The sequence below is a fragment of the Amblyomma americanum genome, chromosome 1, assembly GCF_052857255.1.
Source record: "Amblyomma americanum isolate KBUSLIRL-KWMA chromosome 1, ASM5285725v1, whole genome shotgun sequence".
Classification (NCBI taxonomy): domain Eukaryota; kingdom Metazoa; phylum Arthropoda; class Arachnida; order Ixodida; family Ixodidae; genus Amblyomma; species Amblyomma americanum.
The window spans coordinates 85,155,820-85,178,488 of NC_135497.1; the positions used below are offsets into that span (position 1 = coordinate 85,155,820).

At 49.7% G+C, this 22,669-nt stretch overlaps 1 protein-coding gene across 1 annotated transcript in view; it reads right to left on the reverse strand.

The window, feature by feature from the left end:
* The window catches only part of CycY (cyclin Y), a 124,264-nt gene extending 102,527 nt beyond the window's left edge, over window positions 1–21,737 (reverse strand). Inside the window, exon 1 of the mRNA XM_077646072.1 lies at window positions 21,609–21,737. The gene's annotated coding sequence lies outside the window, so the exon portion shown is untranslated. The remainder of the gene's footprint in view (window positions 1–21,608) is intronic.
* Between the last annotated feature and the right edge of the window lie 932 nt (window positions 21,738–22,669).

Genomic DNA, 22,669 nt, shown 5'->3' on the forward strand with positions numbered 1-22,669 from the left:
CACCGGCGTCCAGGACGGGGGCGTCAGCACGGCTGGAGCGGCCGCGTCTCCTTCGCTGCCTCCGTGCACCGCCTGGACACCAGCGTCCTCACCCGGGGATGGCGGAGGCACGGGAGACGGCGGGGCACCGCAGGAGGTCCACACCCGGGCTGCGGCCGCAAGAGGAGGAAAGATGGCGGCGACTGTGGCCATGTTTGCTTCGCAGCTGTGAACAGGCGCTCTCTCGTCCACCCCGCGCTGCTTCCCGGCAAACGAGGTACACATCTGAGAGGTGGGCGCCTAGGTTGCGGCAGGCATTGCGGCCGCCGCCAGAACCGTAGCCGTCGATGTCCGCTGCGGAGCCGTCATCTGGTGTGGCTGGGTCGGCTCCGTGTTCTGGGATGCTCGTGCCTCGTGCACATGCTGCGAGGCAGATCGCCCTTCGTCTTTTTCATCTGAATGCTGATTATATGCTTGGATAAAGTGTACTAGAATATGTAGCTTGGAGCATAGAGTAGAATTGTTGGGAGATCCAAAATTTTTGGATAACAAATATCCGTCAATTCGATAGGCTGAACGGATTAAATTGTTGACGTTGAAAGTGATTACAAGGAAATCTAATAGGCAGCTCAATTTTTCGAACCGTTCTCGAATATTAAGCGCGAAGTTAGTATACGCCGCATATTACTTTTTTTGTCCACAACGACTGCTTCAAAAATAGCCATCTTCGAAGACGCTTTAGATGCTGCCGGGGTCAGTCTGCGCAGGAAGCAGTGCTCTAGCGGGAAAGGGGGCACAGCGCCGCGCCGCGGTCCATTACTGTCGCTTGTACATAATGTTCACAAATACGACCTTTTGAGATTGCGCGACTCGAGATAATTCAGATAGGATTAATAAGCCTTGCCCTCATTCTTGATATGGGAGGACATGGATCAAACTCTTGTACTTCTTATCAAGTGAGATATGCTAAGTTTGTTCGCTGTCCTAATGAGTATAAAATGGCATTTTTTCTATTCGTGTGAGGTGAAGGTCATAGTGTGTATATACCTACCTTTTGTTGCATTTCCTGTAGCGGAGGCTGGTGTTGCGTCTTTCGGCAGTTATAGCGTTAACTCATGACTTAAAACCGCCGCAGCTAGCGTTTCGATTTTTGGCATATACTTTGGTTTTACACAATTATTCGCACAAGAAGCGAATAATCACACACATATCCGATTCGGATTCGAGTGGGTCTTTATACTATTCGCTTTCAATGCGATTCGCTTTTCAACCACAGAATTCATGTTCGAAGCAATTCAGGCCAAAAAAGTACAAATCGCACACCCCTAGTATATTGGCATTCGCAGTTACTGCAAAAAATCTGCATGTCCTGATCACGTGGAACTCACGGGTGGATCGCAGTTCACTCTTTTCAGCTTCAGCCTCTTATACGTTGGGTGGTGACAATGTAGCTGACGACGCGTAGACAGCTTGGGGCTGACTTCCATTACGGTCCCTGCCAGGAGCACTCCGAGTCACAGAAGTTTGTTGGAGCTCTTCAGAAGAGCTGAGCCGCCGCCGTGCCTTCTTCGCGACATTGTTCATGTAATGAAAGCTGTCTTGGTGCGCCAACCTCATTGCGGAGGAAGGCGCGGACGTTGGCTAAGATGCACGGTGACTCTTTCGCGGCGACGCTGAGATGTGATCGGTGTACATAAGTGTGACCAACCGGGAACAGTTGCGCTAGTCATGATATATTTATCGCAGCCGCGATACGAATTCGGTAGGGCACTATTTAGGGATGGACGGAGACCACGGAGACGAGTCGTTGCCCACTCTCCCCTTAAGTGGTTTCAAGGACGAAGGGTCAGTGAGGGTGCGCGAGTGTCCTGACGGAGTTGGGATTTCGAAGTTTTCTACAGAAGTGACAAACAGAATGTACGAGCCAATTTACATAAAGGCACCCCGGCTACTATTAGCCTCTGTCATTATCAACATTCTAAAGAGCCGCAGGCTGGCGAAGATGTTAGCGATGCCCTACAGCCACCGAATCTTGGTCTTGCAGGGATGCGAATTGAATTGAATTGAATTGGTTTTGGGGGGAAAGGAAATGGCGCAGTATCTGTCTCATATATCGTTGGACACTTGAACCGCACCATAAGGGAAGGGATAAAGGAGGGAGTGAAAGAAGAAACGAAGAAATAGATGCCGTAGTGGAGGGCTCCGGAATAATTTCGACCACCTGTGGATCTTTAACGTGCACTGACATCGCACAGCAAATGGGCGCCATAGCGTTTTTCCTCCATAAAAACGCAGCCGCCGCGGTCGGGTTCGAACCCGGGAACTCCGGATCAGTAGCCGAGCGCCCTAACCACTGAGCCACCGCGGCGGGTAAATATAGGTGTCAAATTTGCGGTCGCCGTTCAGACCCCTGGCAGCACAATCCGTGCGCTCTCTCCTGGCAGGAGATGTCAGGATGAGCGTAAGAAAGCGTTGACTCTGGACGTCATCCCGCCGCACCTTTACCTAACTCCAAGAAGCGGTTCTCAGTTCCTACGAAGTCCTTCCCGTGTGTGCACTTCGCTTTTGATCGAATTTCTGGTCTCATTCTATTCCACCACGAACATATGGCTCTCTACTGATTGCGTGAACTCGAAGCAAGTAACAGTGTGAATCTGAGCGGCCATTCTGCTCTTCCTGAGAGGGGCTTGAGGTTGGCCAGGATTTCCATGAGTGCCCCTTTCCACACTATTGGCATTTGTTCTCGGATCCCTTGGAAACCATTCTGATGCCCTCTAGTATACGTTCAACATGTCTTAGGCACGCCGCCTATCCGCGCCCAAATATTTGGCAAGTTGGGCAGGTGAGACTACTACGTCAGCCGAAGGCACTGCATGCTCCAGTAATGTTTGAGCAAAGCCTGATGGAGCAAAACGAAGTGATTTTCTTTCCCGACTGACTGACTGGCTTGTGGTTGTCAGAGTTGCTGTTGAGGGCTATACTGCTCGCAGTCCACGCTGTCGTCGCCGTTTGGGTAGGGCAGCCATTCAGCTCAGCAAGACAGTAGCTTAGGATAATGTACTTGCTGTACGTGTCCCAAGTCCAGGGGGCTTTCCACGAGGTGAGCGTTGATGTCGGGCGGAGTTGGAGGTGCAGTGGGAAACAGTGATGCCGCAGAGCCGCAACAGGTATTACGGCATGCTTGCGGCGTAGAGTGACATCCTGTGACTTCACGGGAGACGTGAACGACGGCGTAGCTCTCGTGCCGTAGACTATGCAGTGCCTGCACTGCACTCGGAAATTTGACTTTGCGCCAAGACACAGTCTTCTGGGCGACGGGTGAGGCTGCAGATGCCGCCTGAGGAGGGCTCCATCGTTCGGACAAGCGTTATATTCTTGGCGGTGCTTCAGGGTTGGGTGTAGTATTTCTTCGTGGCGCTTCTCCGCAAGTATTCCACAGCTATGCATGGTACGTAGAAGGGCGGGCCGCAGCGGCAAGTCCGTAATAGCCGGTAGCGGTAGCACAGAAATCTTTGAAGATTACCCACTACCTTCTACATCTACTGCTGGTGCTGAGTTATGTCGGCGCGTGGATTCGGTTGCCCGCATTATTTTTTTACGCGCAACAACTTTTAAGCATCCTGTCACCGCAGACCCTGACTCTGGATACGGCACTGAATACGAGGCTACGGTTATGGCATCTGCAGCTCTAACAACACTATTCGGCAATCCGCGGTGGATAGTTTGAAAGCGTTAGCATATCGCTGGGAGTCCTCATACCATTCCTGGCGCTGCGGTACAGTAGTTCAGCTATGCACCATTGCGCTGACAGGTGGCTGTTTCAAACACAGCTACAGGTGGCGCTTGCGAGATCCAGATTGCTCTCCCCGGGCAACCGCTCGCGACCAGATATTTTGCTACCACCTGCCATTCTTGGCAGTTTGCTTACAGTCAGGTGGGCAGTTTGCCACATGACCTGTTGGGCAGGCTGTGGTGACGTCACAAGGTTCACGCCCTGCCACATGTCACGCGTGACGGCGTTCACTGTTTCCGCTTCCACAGACCCTTCTAATACCAACGAATTAAAATAAATTCGTCGCCGAAGGCTGCGGCTGGAAGCAGACGCAATAAGTACCCGACCGCAGCATTCTGGAGGTGCATTTGCGTTTTTTAGTGCGCTAGCACTTACTGTGAGTTTGTTTTTTTTCTTTGCTTGTGTGAGTTTGGCGCATGATGGCCTTAGTTGCCTATGTGTCACAAAACCCAACACAAGCGAACTCACTGTTTGTTTCAAGTCTGCTTTGTGGCAGGCTGCCCACCTGCCCACCGGGTTGTGGGTTCCCTGCCAAAGTGTATGTGGACCTGGAAATCTGCTCACCGGATTGTGAGCAAGCCGCCCACCTCGGCAGGCTGCATTTCAGTTAATGATTGTTCGCAAGAAGTTGCTCGTCGATTGCACAAGCCTCAGTAGTGGGAGCACCTGCCATCGAAGGGCAGTGACTCATCGCTTAACCGCTGCACCATTGCGCCAGGAGTAATATGAGAACTCCCTGAGATCAATGGATGTGAAGTGGAGGACGTCCAATTCCATATTTTTGGGCTTTAACCCATTATGGCTATCCCAGCAAGTTGGAAATCATTTAGCGCAAGATTGAGTAAGGGATCTAAGGGTGCATTGGTGATCTTTGTGTGAATATAAACAAGCTTTTTCAGCGCGCGTCAAATTTGTATTTGATTTGTGTTCTGGCTCCTCTAAAAAGGAGAATATCTTTCGTTTTCTTTGAATAACTTTCAGCTGGTTGTGCTGGCCTCCTGTCCTTTGTCTTTTTGCGCTATGCGTATATGAACGATTATCGACGCGCCCAGATTTCTTTTGTTCTCAGCTCACCCTTCGCATCCTGAAACAAACTTTTGCATCGATATCAGAATGAGTCATTAGTAATCACATGTAGAATAGGGAGTATGGCATGCTGTACAGGCCTGTAAGCGGGAATTTAAGATATTTTGTGCACGGAGTCATCGTTTAGAATCGCCATTTCATCCATTAAACGAACCTACGAGTTATATTTTTCCATAACGATTGTGATGTCATCAATACCTGTGACAGAAACACGATTGACGAAGCATAGCCTCCGGCCGCGCAGCCGTGTTTAGAATTTCGGTTTGCTGTTTTAAAATTTTTTTTACTCGGCGTATTGAGAAACCATTTGTTGTAACGAAGAGAGCAGGCTCAAAGGAATTTACTGCGATCACCAGCTCAAAAAGCACACAAATGAAAAAAAAAAGTCTCGGACATCTTCTCCAAAGCCTTACTGTTCGGGGCCTTCAGATCAAACTGCCACCTAAGAGCCACTGACATTGAATTTTATTAAGCTTTTATAAAAAATAAACTCTCAATAAATCACCCAGATCGTGAGATTTCGCGTAATGGATGAATTGGTCGGATGGTAAACGCCCACTCCGTTACGGCCGCATATATTCCGACAGACAGACATCCGCGATGCGCAGCGACGTGCGGCATAGACGAATTGTGCCGCTATTTTTGCAAAAAACAGCGCCTGCCACAAAGTTGCATGGATATCCAAATCGAGATATCGATTTAATTTGTTTTCTATTCGTTGCTCGCTAACCTAACCTCCCTACCCTGATGGTTGTCTTTTCGTGGCTCTGGCAGGAGTGACTGTACTAAAAACAGGTTGAATTCCACTGCAACAAAAAGAAAACAGCTAAAAAGGAAAAATAAATAGAAATAATTCAGAGGCCGTTTAAAACTGCTTACGTGCTGCGATGGCAAAAGTATTAGTGCGTCATCGTGAGCGTTCGACCCCGGCGCAGGTTGTTCACTGGGAAGTGAAACGACTCGCCTCCGAACGATGAATCCATAAAGGTCCCAGCGAAAAACTCGGACTCCTGGTTTGAATACCTGTCACGAGATAGCGTCCAACCTAAGAGACGAATGATATACGCACCGAGAAATTGTATGACACCACCCCCCGCGTTGTACAACGAACGGTTGTGTCGCAATTTTGATACAAATATTGGTTTTTGACGAAAGGAAATGGCAAAGTAACTGTCTGATATGGCGGTTTACACCTCAATCGCGCCTTGGGGAAATAGGTAGAGAGTCTCGGAAGGCATACAATTGAAGGTGCATATGTCGTCGGTTCGATTTCTTGTCGCAAGCTAGCCTCCCACTTGACTAGCACATGTAAGCTGTGTGCAACGATAAATCGTATGGCACCACCCGGAACTCTGTACGACAAACTGTTCCTAACAATTTTGGTCCGAATGTAACCGGGAAAAGAGTCGCTACATTGAGGTCAGCAAGTGGGGGTATACACCGCCGAACGACTTGTATATGGTTGTCTAAAATGGCGGCGCTGCCCTTAAGGTGTCCGTCCTACGGGCGCTTGATGACGTGGCCCTATTTCTCTTGCTATCGCTGAAGTTTTCTGTGCCCATCTGAGAGTGCACGATCTAACACACGCTGCCGTCTTTACTCGTAATGGACTAGTTTTGATTTCGCACTAAAATCTGCTTCGCTGTGATGTTGCCAAAACTGCAACGAGATAAAATGTGTGCACGATTTATCACAAGTATTTCTCGGTAGCGTAGTACATACCACCAAAACGTAAAATTTTCGTCTGGTGGGCGACGCATTTGATATTAAATGAAGCGCAACGAATGGAACGCGAACGCAAGAGGACAAAGTTATTAGGCTGTTAATTGTGGCTTCTCTAATTTCTGTCCTGTTTTTTGTTTGGAGCCCGTTATTCGTGCCTCCTTTATCTGAATATGCAGTTCAGGCGGGCTTTGTTAACGTGCGACCTTACTCTTTCGAGATTTCCGTGCAGTCCCGAAACGATGCGCCCTTGAAGAGCACCAGGAGGGAAGTCAGTGGCGTACAGGCTCTTTTTCAGACAGATAGCACGGGTGCTGCTATCTTTGGTCACGTGATTTCGCCGCCATTGCGCACCTTCTCCTTACAAAGGCTGCCGCACTATCCCACAGCTGAAAAGCGCTGTTCTGGCTTTGCTAATGAATTAAGAGCTCAGGGACGGCACTCAAGTGTGGATGTGCAGAGGATGCCATATTGTTTTTAAAGATTTGACATCTACAACGGATCAACGCCTTAAGGATTAGTCAGAATGAGGCGATAAGTCGGTCTGCCTGCTAAAGCTATTGCGCGCAGTGCGGCACCCATCCAGGCCGGATATTGTTGTTGTTCCCCTCACAAAATGGCACATACCCACAAGGGGGATTAGCCATAACCAGGCGGTGACTTTTTAAATTGCAGATTGCATATGGCAAGCATGGGATGACCTAACAAAAATTGTGTAACTCTGTTTCCGTAGCATAGTAGGTTGCAGGAGGTTAGGGCGACCTAACGAACTGAAAATTAGCTATGGGAATCAGTAAAAAAATGAGAGATTGAGAGAGAGAGAGAGAGAGTAGGAATTGCAAAAAGTAGTTACCCAAATACGAAAGCTTATGATGGTAGACGTTTTGATTCTAGGAGATAATTTTGAAAGGCACAGCAAACATTCCCATTGGTATGGCCAAGTATAGAAGCGCCAAGGGAGAGAACAACCGCAGAAGGCAGACGCAAATTGAGATTCTGCATTGGGACCTGTAATAGTCGCCTCCGGATCGATGAGTCGCGACGACAAAAGAGAATAAAGTGCTCTATTGTTTCCGGCTGAGCACAATACGGACACAATGGGGAGATAGCCAGACCAGGCCTGTAGAGGTAAAAATTTAGTTGCGGCACCCGGCGACGAAGTCGCGTGAAGGAAACTTCAAGTTTGCGCGATCGCCATGCTGTGCTTCTCCAAGGGAACAGGAGGTGTTGGAAGTCGTCCAATCAAGTAAGCGCTAATGCGCCAAATTCTTTCATTACAGTGTACATTCGAAATCGTGCCGCCGTGATGTAAGCAGTTGTTGGAAGGGGGTCAACAATCGGTCCACTCGAGGCTGCCTTCGCTAGAGCATCAGCTGATTCATTTAATAGAAGACCCCTGTGCCCAGGAACCCAAATAAATCGAATTGATTTCATATGTTGAGGGATCAGGAATTTTAGTATCCGAAAGAGCTGCAATTCAGTGCACAGCAGACAGGGAAGTGCATAAGGATAACGAGTCCGTAACTATTATTACCGCTGATAAAGAGATGGGTACCTTGCGCAGAGCCAAAACCACTGCTAGAAACTCAGCCAGATAGATAGGTGTAAAATCTTGAAGACGGAGAGCAAAAGACCAGTCAAGGGACTGGGAGTAAATACCTACACCTGTCTTTTCGTCACACACCGAGCCATTAGTCGCAGTAGCAACATGTGTGCAGAAGGTAGACAAGTAATCCTTCAACATACCATTTAACAAAGAGAAAGGCTGTAATTTGGCATTGCGTGGGTAAATATCGTCGAAGAGAATCGTCAGAATTGAGGAGATGGAGTGCAGCGGAACAGTTTCAGGTATCCGCACATTTAGTGGGGCCAGCAAGGATTCAACTAAACAGATTTGGGGAGTTTGAAGCCGAGAACAACCGACACCCAAGAACTCCACTCGCTGCCCTAAGAAGATCAAATGGGATGCACGCTGCTTGAACGTATGGCTGTGTGTCAAGAGTTCGTGGCACTATGATCCCAATTGCCTTCGGGTATCGACCGGGGATATTCCTGGCCCTTGTGCGTGACTGTTATAGGGCGAAATGCTTGGGAAATAGGCTTTTTTCCGGAACTTGAGTAAACGAAAGCACCATGATCCATCGTCATCATCAAATCATCATCATTTTGTGGGCTCATTGTGATTCACGGAGGACCACATTACGTGCTTACTCTGAATGCGGGTGTGGCTGATGGCTTCATGAATTGTAAAGGGGGACACCTGACATTGTAGTATACTATGACCACGAAGGCAACGCAATGCGAATCAAGAGCAGATTTGGACAGCTGGCATCGAACTTTGTACGACAGCTAGAATACAGAAGCGTTCATTCATTCAAACCAAAAGGTGGCCCATCGTCACTCTGAACATTACTTGGAAACAAGCCACGTTTTTTAATGCATGGATGAACAGACTTTAGATATAATTAAAAATAATGACAATTAATGTGGACTGAGTGAATAAAATGTATTGGATACTTCACTTAGCATTAAAAAAAAAGCAACTTCTAAACTCTACAGCACGAACCTACCACAACCGTTGCGCTATAAGAACGTATTACCGAGTATCGTAACGGTCTTTCGAGCTCTCGCTACGTTTAGCGCATTACGAAGGAGAGTGTAAACCATTATTGAAACCTTTTTTTTTCCTTTCCACAATGCTTCATCCAACTCATGTGGCCTGCCATGTAATCCGTTGTCAAGAGGGGCAAATGCAATTAACGGATCATAGTATGTGAGCTGCCTCTCCGGGACTTAAAATTTTGGCCTCAAGGAGGAATGTATGTGAACATACTATGCACATTTTTCGTCTTAACAGTGCAAAAAAATTGATATTAGTGCGGATTAATTGATGTGTTAACCCCCATGAACATGTAATGGCTCTCTTTACTGCACAGAAGTTTTTCTGTAACACCCGTCCTTCAAAAAAAAAAGTTTGCAAGCTGCTCAGTAGAAGTCAGCAGCCATTCTAAATAAAGCTGCGTTTTGGCAACACAACAGCAGAAATACTCAGACGGAGCCAAAGCACCATTTTAGAATTGGTAACCGACTAGCCTACAGTTCAACCCTTATAAGCAAAAGTGAGTATTAACTTCCGCACCCTGTCACAAAAGTCGGCAGATGAATTCAGATATATTAAATGAGATGCGAAATTTCACCGCTGTTATGAATTTGCGTATTTGGCGTGCACCAGTTCGCTGCTTAAAACAACGTCGTCGAAAGCGACGAAGGTGAACCCGCAGCTTTTGTCAAATTATTCGAAATAACGGTCACTACAAGTATTTTGTAAAGCGACGGTGCGAAAATGCATCGAGACAAGTCGCAATATGATTCTTTCTCACTGGAACTGCTTTTACACTGCTCTTTATTTGAAATACACTCAAACACTCCAGCGACAGATGCTGTGGTCCACTGGCTACTTGATTTTAACCGCTTATGTGGGACAACATTCCTTGCATGCTCTTTGATGCCGGTACTTTCTCTTTTATACTGCTACCGAAAAACAGTCACCTTGGGATGCAGGGCACCGTTTGATTGCATTATAACGATTTCTTATGAGTCCTTCACACCTGAGGCTTCTAGCTTTTTGCCAGGCAAGCCTTTTACTGCACATTCCATGGAGAGGTTTGAAGACATCACCAGTGCCACCCACACACACAAAGTCAGCTCGATAAAAAAGACAGAAACAGAAACGAATGTTCCCATGGTTGCTGTCATGTAAAAACTTGCGCCGGCTTCGTTTTTGATTTTTAGTGTTCTTGAGAGTGGACACCTGCGCTGCCTTTGGCAACTACTCCGTGGTCCCCGGCGCTGGCGTCGTGATGGCGGTTGCCACAAGGAGCCTCGTGCCCGTGGCCAGTGTGGTGGCCGGCAAAGCATAATGATAATGGGCTCCCATCAAGGCGCCCAGCACCACACGCAGCAGGGCGGTCTCATGTTGGACGGCGATTTGGTTGGATTGGGTGCTGAGGTCGACGTCGATGTGGAGGCCGGCCACCAGGGGCGCCTTTGGTGGTAGACACGCCGCCTCTCCACGCAAAAAGGTATGACACTTCATGAAGTGACACTATTATGTCATCTGAAAGGACTGGTTACTCTGGGTACAACTTGAGAAATGCCCGACACAGAAAACGAAATGATTTATCCTTTCAGGCTAACAGGCTTCTGGTTTTCAGAGTTGCTGTTGTTGGCTCAGCAGGATATCGTCCAGGCTGTTATCCCCACTAGCGTAGGGGAGCCGCTCAGCTCGGCTGGACAGCCCCACAAGCCTTACTGTATGTGTCGAGTCCAAGGGGTTCTCGCCGAGGTCATCTGCGATGTCGGCCGGAGTTCCGGGTGACGGGAGGAACGGCGACACAGAAGGACCTCCACTGGCGTTGCGGCACAGTTGCGGCGAAGACTGATACTCTGGACGGCCTGCTTCAAGGCAGATGTGGACGGCGACCGTGACGTCGTAGTGTAGACAACAGTGCCAGCACTGCGCTCGGTGTTGATTTTCCGTCCAGACGCAGTCTCTACGGTGATGGGTGAGGCTGACGAGTTCGGCGGAGGCTGAAGCCAGTGCCCACACTGCCGATGAGATCGCATGTCGTTGGCAGCCGCATCCTCCGCCCAGGAAACGGTCACCAGAGCCCTCAACAGGGAATAAAAGCGTCGCTAGAGTCGGTGGGGAGCCGTCGTAGGTGAGCCGCTCGATCGCCAATGGGAGGGGTGTCTTGGCGGCGTCATTGGCCATAGCAAAGGCAAGGGCCCAGGAACAGGCGTAGCGCGACGTCACCGGTGTCCAGGACGTGGACGTCAGCACGGCTGGAGCGGCCGCGTCTCCTTCGCTGCCTCCGTGCACAGCCAGGACACTAGCGTCCTCACCCGGAGAGTGCGGAGGCACGGGAGACGGCGGGGCGCCGCTGGAGGTCCACATCCGGGCTGCGGCTGCAAGAGGAAAGCAGGCGGCGGCTGTGGCCGTGGTTGCTTCGCAGCTGTGAACAGGCGCTCTCTCGTCCACCCCGCGCTGCTGCCCGGAAAACGAGGTACACATCTGAGAGGTGGGCGCCTAGGTTGCGGCAGGCGTTGCGGCCGCCGCCAGAACCGTAGCCGTCGATGTCCGCTGCGGAGCCGTCATCTGGTGTGGCTGGGTCGGCTCCGTGTTCTGGGACGCTCGTGCCTCGTGCACATGCTGCGAGGCAGATCGCCCTTCGTCTTTGTCATCTGAATGCTGATCATATGCTTGGATAAAGTGTACTAGAATATGTAGCTTGGAGCATAGAGTAGAATTGTCGGGAGATTCGAAACTTTTGGATAGCAAATATCCGTCAATTCGATAGGCTGGACGGATTAAATATTTGGCGTTGAAAGTGATGACAAGAAAATCTAATAGGCAGCTCAATTTTTGAACAGTTCTCGAATATTTAGCGCGAAGTTGGTATACGCCGCATATTACTTTTTTTTGTCCACAACGACTGCTTCAAGAATGGCCATCTCCGAAGCCGCTTTAGATGCTGCCGGGGTCAGTCTGCGCAGGGAGCACTGCTCTAGCGGGAAAGGGGGCACTGCGCCGCGGCGCGGTCCATTGGTGTCGCTTGTACATAATGTTCAAAAATACGACCTTTTGAGATTGCGCGACTCGAGAGGTTTCAGATAGGATTAACAAGCCTTGCCCTCATTCTTGATATGGGAGGACATGGATCAAACTCTTGTACTTCTTATCAAGTGAGATGTGGGAAGTTTGTTCGCTGTCCTAATGAGTAGAAAATGGCATTTTTTCTATTCGTGTGAGGTGAAAGTCATAGTGTGTATATACTTACCTTTTGTTGCGTTTCCAGTAGCGGAGGCCGGTGTTGCGTCTTTCGGCAGTTATAGCGTTAACTCATGACTTAAAACCGCCGCCGCTAGCGTTTCACTGTTTGGCATATACTTTGGTTTTACACAATAATTCGCACAAGCAGCGAATAATCACACACATATCCGATTCGGATTCGAATGGGTTTTTATACTATTCGCTTTCAATGCGATTCGCTTTTCAACCACAGAATTCATGTTCGAACCAATTCAGACCAAAAAAGTACAAATCGCACACCCCTAGTATATTGGCATTCGCAGTTACCGCAAAAAATCTGCATGTCCTGATCACGTGGAACTCACGGGTGGATCGCAGTTCACTCTTTTCAGCTTCAGCCTCTTATACGTTGGGTGGTGACAATGTAGCTGACGACGCGTAGACAGCTTGCGGCTGATTTCAATTACGGTCTTTGCCAGGAGCACTCCAAGCCACAGAAGTTTGTTGGAGCTCTTCAGAAGAGCTGAGCCGCCGCCGTGCCTTCTTCGCGACATTGTGCACGTAATGAAAGCTGTTTTGGTGCGCCAACCTCATTGCGGAGGAAGGCGCGGACGTTGGCTAAGATGCACGGTGACTCTTTCGCAGCGACGCTGAGATGTGATCGGTGTACATAAGTGTGACCAAGCGGGAATAGTTGCGGTAGTCATGATACATTTATCGCAGCCGCGATACGAATTCGGTAGGGCACTATTTCGGGATGGACGGAAACCGCGGAGACGAGTCGTTGCCCACTCTCCCCTTAAGTGGTTTCAAGGACGAAGGGTCAGTGAGGGTGCGCGAGTGTCCTGACGGAGTTGGGATTTCGAATTTTTCTTCGGAAGTGACAAACAAAATGTACGAGCCAATATACATAAAGTCACCCCGGATTATATTAGCCTCGCTCATTATCAGCATTCTAATGAGCCACAGGCTGGCCATGATGTTAGCGATGCCCTACAGCCACCGAATCTTGGTCTTGCAGGGATGCGAATAGGTGTCGTCAAATTTGCGGTCGCCGTTCAGACCCCTGGCAGCACAATCCGTGCGCTCTGTCCTGGCAGGAGACGTCAGGATGAGCGTAAGAAAGCGTTGACTCTGGACGCCATCCCGCCGCACCTCTACCAAACTCCAAGAAGCGGTTCTCAGTTCCTACGAAGTCCTTCCCGTGTGTGCACTTCGCTTTTGATCGAATTTCTGGTCTCATTCTATTCCACCACGAACATATGGCTCTCTACTGATTGCATGAACTCGAAGCAAGTAACAGTGTGAATCTGAGCGGCCATTCTGCTCTTCCTGAGAGGGGCTTGAGGTTGGCCAGGATATTCATGAGTGCCCCTTTCCACACTATTGCAGTTTTGTTCTTGGATCCATTGGTAACCATTCTGACGCCCTCTAGTATACATTCAACATGTCTTAGGCACGCCGCCTATCCGCGCCCAAATATTTGGCAAGTTGGTCAGATAAATCTACTATGTCAGCCGAAGGCACTGTATGCTCCGGTAAAGTTTGGGCAAAGCCTGACAGAGCAAATGAAGTGGTTTACTTTCGCGGCTGACTGACTGGTTTGTGATTGTCAGAGTTGCTGTTGAGGGCTATACAGCTCGCAGTCCAGGCTGTTGTCGCCGCTTGGGTAGGGCAGCCATTCAGCTTTCGCAAGACAGTAGCTTAGGATACTGTCCTTGCTGTACGTGTCCCAGGTTCAGGGGGATTTCGACGAGGTGAGCCAAGTTGATGTCGGGCGGAGTTGGAGGTGCAGTGGGAAACAATGACGCCGCATAGCCACCAATGGTATTGCGGTGTGCTTGGGGCGTCGAATGACATCCTGTGACTTCACGGGAGATGCGAACGACGGCGTAGCTGTCGTGCCGTAGACTATGCAGTGCCTGCACTGCGAGAGGAAATTTTTGTACCTTCTGTTAACTGTCGTCTGTGCAATGCGCCTGAAACCATTAAACTCTGTTCTATTAACTGCAAGTTTGCGATTTTGCCCTCGGATGTGCTGCAAAGTACGCTAAGGAGAGATTGTGTTTTAAATTCCTACACTGTAGGTTGCCTCATGGCTGCTGAACCGGACTTTATCAAGCTTTATCAAGCGCGCCATCGCCCGAGCGTCGAAGTGCCGACCCTACGTGGCTGTGCATGCGGCATTTATTTTGGCTCGGTTATCATAAGCAAAGATGGCTTCTTTTTTATTACTGTTTTTTATGTCCGTGATGGTTTGTCAAAAGGATTTTTATTTTCCCCATGCAACTAATTCACACAAGCAACTTTGTTGGGAAAGTGTAGTAACAGTATTAACAGGAGCACTATCCCATCAATTCAGGAAAAGAAGTAAGGATGATAGCCAGCTCGCTGTCGTGATGCGAGAGCAAACCCGTCGTTGCACTAATGGCGTGCATAGGCCCCACCGACACTCACACCGCTTGGAAGGCGCTCAGGGAAGGAGTCAAACAGGCTGCTTGCAAGGTCAGGAAGAGCCTGGAGCCTGCTCCATTCCTCTTGAACCGCCGCCCAAAGGATATCTGGCGACTCGTGCAGCTGCCTTTTAGCCAGTCGCTTTTTCATTAACCCCCATATATTTTCAATTATATTCAAGTCTGCTCCCTTGGGAGGCCATGGCAACTCCTGGATGCAGAGCTGTTCAAGCAGTTGCCAAGCGCAGCGCGGGTGAGGCTGCTTACAAAAATAACTGCCAAACAGGCAAAAAAACAACTATCATATTATTCACCAGTTGCCTGCGGGAACAAGGCTGCTTTAAAAAAGAGAGAGAGGGCGAGGCAGAAAAATAAACTTTGCTGGGCCGTGACAGTCCGCTGAACCCCCCTAATACTGTAGAATGAGAACGGCCCGGCACTTTCGTTGTCAGCCTCATCGTCACCCGCAGCGCCACGCGTTTAGAGTGTCTCGATGGCAGCTCCGGGTGGAGACAACTTAAGCGACGCCGCCATATTGATTCACAACTTGCCTCTCCCATGTACCGCGAAATGCTCGACTGGTAGCCCAGCGTAGCTCTCGCTGAAAAAGGCCGTTCAAGTTAAAGCACTTTGAAGCGCGCCGAGAGCATGAACGGCGCCGTTACAGACGCTAGCGCCGCTGATCCCGTGTGATCCAATATGGCGGCGCCGCTGAAGTTGTCTCCACCCCGGCGGCGCTGGCGTCGAGGCACCCACACGCGTTGTCATTCCGGCGCTTCGGTGTTCCGTCATGCGTGCTAATATTTTTTACTCGCGGCTGTACGTCATATTGACGTTTCAGTCATGCTGCGACCGCATAGTCACATTTAACTTAAGTTTTGAACATTTTCATTCCACAGCTCAACGTGTGACGTCACAACCCTATCGACCCCGAAATAGTGTTACAACGAGCACGAATTTCACCTCCGAACGTTCGCTCTAACGCGGTCTTGTTGAAATTGTCACGTTTCGGTGGTGCATAAATGACAGCCTCTGTGTGTTTCTGCCGGTGCCAGCATAACTGAGTTTACTGCACTGGGATAAGTGTCGTGCATTGGCAGAACGCATTTGGAAGGCAATTGCGCTATATTTGCAGCTGCATTCGGCTGCTATTCGTTTGATGCACCGTCTTCTGCTTTTCCATATTTTGTAGCACTCAAAAGTCGCATTTGCCGCTCATATCGGACGTCCAACCTTTCCTAACGCTGTGCCCGAGGCAACCTAACCGCTCTGTTGTCACCGTAATCCGATCATCCGCGAGCGCGCTGTATCCGCCTGCTCTTCCGGTGTCAGCTGCAGACAGGAACGCCCGAGAAACGAGAGCCGGGCACATGCTGCGGTCGTGCACGTCTCGGCTGACGGGCAGCGGCATGCACACGCTCGGCTACGCACAGGGCCGTCCCCGCGGTTTTCACGCAGGCTGAAAACTGCCCTAGGCGCCGCCTGCAGTACAAACACGCCCCGTCCGCTTGTGCGAGCATATGAGTCGCACTGCGAAGGCTATAGGCTCAATCTCCTCTGTTAAGAGCAGTGTGCCTTGGTTGGGCTATTTGTCAACACTGCATGTGTTCTCATATACTGCCGTATTTACACAATAGGGCTTCCGTACGCTGTTCTCGTCTCAGTATATATTTGTACCGCGAGTTTCCAGCGAGGCAAACGCGCGGCGTTCGAGCGCGCATACGTCCACCGCCCACAAAACGTATTTGAGACGGACTCAGCGGAGCGCGATCGCCTCGATTCGCGCAACGGGAGCACGGCTGGGTAGCGTGTCATATAACGCTCAACCAAACAGCGTAGGGGGGGGGGGGGGTGGACACGGGGACAAACCGAGCGTGGCGGCTGACGCAAGCAAGCAGAGCGCCGCCCCCGTTGCACCGATCTCGTAGGCCGAGTAACAGACCTTGGGCCGGGTCACCTACTCGCCCGCCGCGGAGTGAAGAGCAGACCTCAGCCGCCACCCCGCACGGCAGCAACAGCCCTGAGGTGGCGACCTTTAACAGGCGGCGAGGACCACACCCTGACGCGCCAGCGCTGCCCTTGCACTATATACGGGGACTGCTTGGCGCTTTGGCTGCCGTTTTCTAGAAACCAGGGTTCGAGAGGGAATCGTTGTTTTCTTTTTCTTTCTGTAGCGATAGCTACATTACGGTAGCATTTCGAGCATTCAGCGTGGCGGTGGTGCCACCCTGTGGCTGCGCCGCCACGCTGTCACGTGGTTGGTCACGTGGTGCGGAGCAGCTGCCGGCGCCGTGGCTGATCACGGGGTTGGTCACGTGACCGAGTTCCACTCGGCGAGCTGTAGCTATCGCGTCACTCCAGGTTTAACCAGAGCTAAACCACCGCCATTTTTTTTCCACTGAGGACGTAAAAATTGCATGTAAGTGCCCGCAGCTGTGTGTAGTTATTAGGAGTTTTGTTTTGCGGCGAAATTTTCTGAGCGACCTCGGTATAGTGGTTTCTGCCCCAAAACTTCTGCGTGTACAGCCGCTAAGTACAAGTGTGTATCAACGACCAATCAACGCCTCCGGAAGGGGATTGTCGCGTATATACAAGCATTGACAATCAGCTAGGTAATATTCATAAAAATGTTTATTGCACTGGGTCGGTTGATAAGCCTCATTCGGGAAGATTAGACGGACAGTATAGCGGGTGCTTCACCAAGATATTCTGCAATTTTTTAAAATAGGATTTCTGAGTTAGAGGAACGCTCTTTTTCGGCATATCATTTTCAGCGGTGTAGCGCATCAGAATACAGCAAAGACGTGCCAACTAGTAGGCTGGTTAACTAGTATTGAGTAGTTAACTTTTTAACTGTTACTGTTAGTCTCTCTATTTATTGCGGGGCGTGTCGCCCACCGTAATATATCCATATCAGTTTTTAGAATTTCGAAAATGCAGTTACCCTCGGCGCTATGGCCCAAAAATTTTGGCTATTTCGACGAGTTACGTGCACTGGAGGTCTTGCTTTGCCTGCAAGCTTTTCGAAAGCGCGTGTATTTTGGCACGATGCAAGCAGTATTTGTTGGGCCACAACGCCGAGGGTAACTGCATTTCCGAAAATTTGAAAACTGATATGGATATTAATTACAGTGGGCTCTATGCCTCATGTAACGATTTTGAACTGAGTCTGCCCCTGTTCCTTGTAACGGCTGCCTGGGCCTCGTCAAGCTGTATACCTACAGCTTTTAGTCCAGGTAGCCAGCCAGAATTTTCTGGGAAATAAATGGAATTGAATTATGAATAAACATACTTAGCGATAGTTAAAAGGTTAATAATTAAATATTAGTTACCAACCTACTATAGTGTTAGGATGCGCTACACCGCTGACAATGCTGTGCCAAAAAAAAAAAAAACGCGCTTCTAACCCAAATACCTTATTTTTAAAAATGGCAGAACATCTTAGGTGAAACAGCCGGTATATGCAAGCGGTCCTCTCTAACAGGAAAATGTGTTACGCAAGCCCGAAACAGCGAGACAACATTTCAGCAGGCGCTTTTAGCTCCAAAGATAAGGATGGGACGCTGTCTCATTTCAACCACTGGCCACTTTGATAAAAATAAAAAACAACATGCGGCATATCTAGGCATGGATTTATGGGTGCCCTTGGGGGGAGGGCAGCGGTAGAAGGAGGAGGGGGTAGGCGATCCTATTTGGTAAATGTATTTATGAGAATCTCAGCGTCGAAAAAATGGGGTTTAGCATGGTTTTCCCGAATAAAGTTTCTCGCTCGGACAAAGGGGAGTGGCGCGGCTGCCCCCCCCCCTTTTAAGAACTCGTTAATTAGGCATTTCCTTAATTTGTCGAAGCGATTTTTAGTATTTTAATTAATTTCTTTTTTATTAAATTGTTACTGTATAAAACATATTAATATAAATGTTAATATAAGCAACGTCGGTATAAACGGGGCCTAAACGACCTTTCGTGAACGTTCCTTACAAAAATGGCTTTTGAGCTTCATTTGACGCCTTGTTGAGCTCGTGTTGAATCAACTAGACACCAACATGAACTCACTGTAAGTTCAGCCTACTGAACAGCCGCTAAACAAAATTTTTATTGGCTGTACACAATGTAGTCTATTTTGGCAAATTTATGTTTATTTTCAGTTCAGAGCGTACAAATAGTAAATTTAGGCTCATAGGCGCATATAGGCAGCACGCGAGCTGCCTCCAGAATTTTACAGGGACAACTGATCACGCAGCTTTGGTAAATTAACAGCGTTAACGTCGTTTTAGTCACCAAATCGGGATCATGTGATAACGTTGTGACCAATGAAAAGGGGTGATTGCTGCGTTTACACCCTGGCCACAGACAATGTCATGGTCTGGTGAGCCAACTAGACTAAGGCCATGTTGGCCGGAGACTGGGCCATATATCGAAATGGTAGCCTTTTGTAGGAGTAATGGGTTGTGTATTTTTCACTGCGCCAGACTAACCTAACAGAGGTTTCGCTGGAGTTGGTTTTAAGCGCAAGAGGTACAGCACAGGAAGGAACGAAGTTCTAACCAAGTTCTCTGGACTTGCAGGCCACATGGGCCGTCTTTCTGAGCTTAAAACCAATTCCAGTAATGCACCAACTAGCCCGCAAAAACCTCCGTACAGAGGTTTCATATAGTACAGTTTTCACTGATTGAAATTGTTCGATTTCAATCCGGTAATTTCGTGTTGCGAAATGTGCGCGGATCCCCGCAAATTTGGAAATATTCTGGTATAAGGTGGCCCAAGACAGGGCTGGTTGGCTAGGGGGCCTTTGTGTTGCGGTGGGCGTATAATGAGGCTGACAGCGATGGCGATTATGGTGCTCATTTTTACCGCAGGGAGGGGAGGAGAGGAACGCAAAAGACGACCCTTTTGAGTCGCCCCTCCCTCCCTATCAGTGACGTGCATTGCAGGGGACTCTCGCTCAATGTGGCGTGCAGTTAAATCATTCTGCAACGCAAACACGAACTTACGGAGTTGGGGGCTCTGCGTGAACTTTCAAGACAACGGCGTAAGTTCACTCGATTTTGGAATGGAGCACCGATGTGGTGCGCGTGTGAAAAAAAATTTAAAATAAAGAAGCACAAGCCTGCGGACACTGCTTTCCGACAAAGCAATACTGCATGCGGTTGGTTGGTTGGTTTGGTGTACGGGGGTTTAACGTCTCAAAGAGACTCAGGCTATGAGATGGCGCTGCTGTGACACCCACACTTTCGCCGTGCAAACATCAATACTATGCATGCGTCGCTCCCCCTGGTCCCTCATGCATTTTTTAACAAAGAATGCCGCACCACGGATGCAAGAAACGGCACACACATCAACGCTTGTTCTTTATGACTGTCTGCCGTTTCGCTATTTTAGTAGCTATGAGTCATAGGCGAGTACCTATGAATCTGCTGAAATATGTCAGCCAGTTCCAGCGATCGCTATTCGGTTACCAATCCGCACGTGGGGAAGACTGGCGACCGTGCAAAACCGCAAGGCCGATAAGACAGCACCTTGAGGGAGCTCATTCCCTGCATTTTCTTTGCCCCAACGCTCTGAAACGACTTGCAGTCGCCCTTGTATAGTCAGCGAGCCGTACAGTAAATATGCGAGCACATACAACGCGAGTGCAAAGCCGAAGAAGTTTCAGGATATGCTCAGCTCAGCTTTTGTGCGGGCTCCGATCACATCATAGAGCAGCGTCACATCCATGCTTGCGCACAAAAGCACCGCGAGCTGCATCCACAACTCGGACTTGAGCTCTTCGTAGGGCATGGTGGTGGTGGTTGTTGCTATGAAAGTGGGGAGGGGGATACTGGTCGCGCATTTCTCGGAAGACAATTAAAACAAAAAGGGGAAGAGAACACATTCGGGGCGCAGCGCAAGAAATGCTATAGAAACGAATCCGAGGCCCGAGGCGCGCGCAACGGCGTCTCGCCGCCGCTTTCCGCGAACTTGTCGGCGCGGCCTACATTCGTCAAGTGGATCGTCTGCCCCGATAGGTCTCACTTCACTACGCCAGTCACGTTCTGTTAAGTCGGACCCACCCTCCGCACAAAAGCCTTCGTCGCCCCGCCGCCATCGCCCGGCGTGTCTCGCGACGCGCGATTTTATCGCCGTCGCCGGCGATGCCACTTTGCGCTTCCTGCAGACGCACGACTGCTCGCTCGCGACTCAGCCGCCCGGTCGCTACGGCTCTTCTTCCTCGCCGAGGGGGGAAAACAAAAACGTAGCAGGCCGTGATCGCACCACTGCCTCTGTCAGCACGCGACGGAAACCCGCGATGCCGTCGTCATCGGTGTCCGTGCGCGCTGTCGCGATCGAACGCTTGTTTACCGCGACGTGCCCTTTGAGGCTTCGCCCGCGACAAAGGGCGATCAGGCTGAGCGAGCGTCGTGTAGCCGAAACGAACTCGGCGACGAAAGGGACGACAGCCAAATTGCAGAGCAGTTTCCTTTCGAGCAGTTGCTCTACACGCGCGTCGACACACGCCGCAGCATGCAGTCGCGAAGCATCGGACGAGCGTTCGCTCAAAACTCTCGCCCCGCAGAACGCGTGCTTTGGGGAGGCGGGATTTCGCGCAGGTTTTGCCAGGTGAGCATAGTGTCCCGCATGAGTATGCAGCCTGCGCTGTATGTTTGACAGCGGAACTTCGCTTTCAAGCGTTGGTGCCGCACCAGAGCGACTGAGAGACCTGCACGGTCAGAGCACACATGTATGCAGAGAGCGCGCTGCGTATCGGACACAGGGGTCCTCTCACCTTGGGGATGCATTCGCGCCTTCGGATGGACCGAGCGCTCCACGAACCCATGCCTCCTCGCTGGATGATCGCCCGCGCAACGCCGAGAAAAGCAAGGTCAGAGGAAGCGCTGCTCCGACGCGAATACAATGCGCGCATGCTGCTGCTTTCTTTCCTCGTAATCGTCGTCCCCCCCCCCCCCCCCCCCCCCACTCTTCCTCTCAGCGTTGAGGAACCCCTTTCGTTCGATGGGAACTCGCCGCCGACCGACGCGAAACGACTTGTTATCGTCTCGGTTTCAGGACGTCCGCGTGGAAAGCACCAAGGCTGATCTATATGGCATGTTAATGTTCCCTCTCGTATGTTTTTGCTGTACTTTCTGCTAAAACTTAGTTTGAAAAAATAAATAAATAAAGGCGCTTGAACAGTGTCTCTTCTCCTTATACGCGCAAATACAAAATCCGCCCGCGCTGTTATTTCAGGCACTAAAAGTACCCTCGCTGTCAACAGTTGCTATAGCAGCTGCTTTTCGAAGGTTAGTTAGTCACACAAGAGGCACGTGCAGAAATGAAAAACAACCTGCGCAGCGATAGCTTTACAACTAGGCACAGAGTTGGAAACGAAAACTAGCCAAGGGTAACTAAAGTTTTCAAACGCTGCCGCTTTCGATGAAAGATTACTCGTCTAACGGCAGCTTGGGTATAACGTGGAAAGAACTCCGACCTAGAAGATTTTCCTGACAAGCAGGACATATTCTCGAAAAATGACGCGACGGCAGTGAACAAATCGATGTGATGTACGATACCTTCCTTTCATCGTTAATCAGTATAGCTACTGCTGTGCGCACGGTTCGCGCTATTTCATGCAGGTATCAATCACTGACACTAAATTTCTTCAAGATTCAGCTCCCTTTCTAAAACCAGATATCCTAAAAAAGATTAATTTGACATTATCAGTAGTCGTTGTATAAGACATTCAGCCACCTATTAGCTGCGTCTCAGTACAGAGGGCACGCTGGTGTGGCTTAGGCGCATTGGCGCGCACACACAAAACAAATTGGTTCATTGTGTTTAACGTCCCAA